Source organism: Benincasa hispida, chromosome 1 (assembly GCF_027475165.1).
Source record: "Benincasa hispida cultivar pf3 chromosome 1, pf3_genome.v1.1, whole genome shotgun sequence".
NCBI classification, from domain to species: domain Eukaryota; kingdom Viridiplantae; phylum Streptophyta; class Magnoliopsida; order Cucurbitales; family Cucurbitaceae; genus Benincasa; species Benincasa hispida.
Genome location: NC_143478.1, coordinates 70,271,185 through 70,273,942, shown reverse-complemented (window position 1 = coordinate 70,273,942; position 2,758 = coordinate 70,271,185). Strand labels below are relative to the sequence as shown.

Here is a 2,758-nt window from a genome sequence, read left to right as displayed (position 1 = left end):
ATATACTGAGTCTAGTCATCTCGTGGTCCGGTCTTATAAAAAATCTTTGTATAGGACACCCCCGCTCCCATGTCTCCACATGAATGGTCAAGATCTACCATTTGTAGTAGTTTACAACACTTGTAAACCTCTACAAAGCAGGTCGTATCCGTAGTGTCACTAGGATCAGGTATTCCACCTTAATCCTTATACTACAGACTTATCTATGTTATCACTTAAGGCATGATCCACTTGTATATCACATATACATACTTAAGTTTTCATATAATAACCATGGAGCTTTGTTTATTAGATATGAGTAAATGCCAAATAAAATAACTCTTATTTTATTCATTAACAATGTGTATAAATTACAAACTATGAGACTCCGGGAGAATTAGGACATCAATCCCAACATGCTCATAAGCGTCGTTCTTTGATTCGTATAGGGAAGAGTGGCTTAGTTGCCGACTCAATATGCCTACCATTTCTAAGACAATACCGAGTGAGGAGCTGGAAACCTAACTTCACAAGATGAATTCACTCATTCCCGACTTTAAGTTGTTCCCTTAAGTGTTGACTCAGGGACTTGAACACTGAGGCCTCATCCTCTCACTAGCTCGAGAGGGATTTAGTTTATGGTTAGACCATTAACAGATTGTTTATTAGAGGATTAGTGGTACTTAAGAAGCAAGAGGTATTTATAAGGGTAAAATGGTAATTTGACCTAACTATAATTACGAACAACTTGTGAAGGGTTGACTTACGTTAAATGGTTAATTCAATGGAAACATAAATATTCTACAGTTCATAAGAGCGTAGTCATGGATCTTTAACACTAAGTCCCATAGTGAATGAAGGTTAATTAATATAATTAAAGAGTTTAATTAACTAATCTCAAATCATTGGAGCTTATAACTATAGGTCCATAAGGTTTTTCTATTAGATCACAACAGATTAAACAAGAAAATTAAGTATTGAAAGAATTTAAAATGTTCAAATTGATTAAGGGAATTAATTGTATATGATACATTATAATATAAAGTTATTTTATAATTAGATTCAAAATTAAAACTTTATAATATGAGAGTATCAATATTTGAATAAAATTCAAATATCAAATTAATATGAATTGGATTCATATTAAAACTTTAGGTTATATTAGAATATGATTTATATATATATTAAATTAAATATATAATATTTAATAAATTAATTTAAATTAGATTTAATTAATTAATAAATTAAATTAGTAATATTTAATTAATAAATATATTATTAAATTTAATTAATTAATTAATTTATTATTAACTATTTATTAATTAAAAAATAAAATAACTCCCTCAGAGGAAAGTGGTAACTCCCCTCAAATTGCTATTCCTAAATGGAGAAACCTCTTTGTTTTTAAGAAGGTAATTACATTTATTTTTAGAGTTGTCTTTAGAAGAATTTCGACTCACCTTCTCTCTCGAAAAAACAAAATAGAGAAAAGTTCTCTGTATTTTCCCCTACCCTTTGCTTACACAAATGATCCCAATCCCCCTTGCTCCAAAAGAATAGCAGAGAAGACCATATTGGTGGTGTCTAAATCAAATTGGTTCGTGCTGCTGTGTTTTCAAGGTTGGGAAAAGTTTTGTAGAAGAGTTCTCTAAGGTATTTCAATTTGCACTCTTATCTTTTCATGTTAAACTTGCTTAAACCTATGTTATTTTTTGTTTTGTATAAAATTCTTGTAGCAAAATTGGGCAAAAACGATCACACGCTTCCGCAAAAAGAATTCAATTCCTTCCATAAATTTATTCTAATACTTAAACTTTTTACTTGTTACATAGATATACTTTCTGACTTAAGTATCAGAGACTGCGTGGCAAGCACCACACCAGGGATGAAGAGCTTTTCAACTTGCAGTACATGTTCTTTCTCAAATTACAAATTGGTTATTGTTATCATGGAAATGCCAGATACATTTTTTCATGTCCGAATTTTGGCATCAACACATTTCATCAGTATAAACCAACTGTTTCTAAAAAATATAAATAAATTTTAGAATTGATGTAATGTTTATATTAAAAGAATTAGGGGAAAAAAAGAAAAAAAGAAAAATCCAACTGCCCTTTTGTCCCTCACCTTTCATCTTTAAGAAGTGAGAGACAACTGATTATGTATATAAAAAATTAGAGTAATCAGAAATTGAACAAAATGCCAACAACCATATTATCTTCTTTTTTTTCTTTTTTTTTATTAATCAACCAACAATCTATTGTTAAAGGAAGTTGATGGCTTTCTAAGGTAATGAGAGTTGAAATAATTAAAGAAAACGATCTTGTGCCTAATTTGATTAGCCAATTAAGACAAGACTCCTATTGTGACTTTTGATTACTTTGTTTTCTCAAAGTTTTTATTAAAAAAAGTCATAAATATTATTGCTAGTTGACATTATTTAAATTTAATTGGAGATCTATTCTAGAGTAGAATAGTTAAGAATAGTTAGGAGGAACTTTTAAAAAATCAAAATTAAGATGGTGATTTCATAGATTGCTGGATCATTTTGTTTCCTTTTTTATTTTCTATGAAGTGTAATTTTCCTTTTTTTAATTGTTGAGAATCCCACATTGAAAAAACTAAGGAGACTCCCACTCTTTATAGGATAGATGGGTTAGCCAATTGGTGAGATGAAACCCCATACTATCTAACATGGTATCAGAGAATTTTGTATTATCGACTTCAAAATAAAAAATATGATAATACAAAATGGGGAGAACCACTGACTTTTACCTAC

General features: G+C 29.5%; 1 long non-coding RNA gene across 1 annotated transcript; it reads left to right on the top strand.

Moving 5' to 3' along the window:
- The first annotated feature begins 1,409 nt into the window (after positions 1-1,409).
- Positions 1,410-2,037, top strand: LOC150038683 (uncharacterized). The gene is made up of 2 exons (XR_016527404.1): positions 1,410-1,632; positions 1,812-2,037. It is a non-coding gene; the product is annotated as an uncharacterized LOC150038683 (long non-coding RNA).
- Positions 2,038-2,758: the final 721 nt, after the last annotated feature.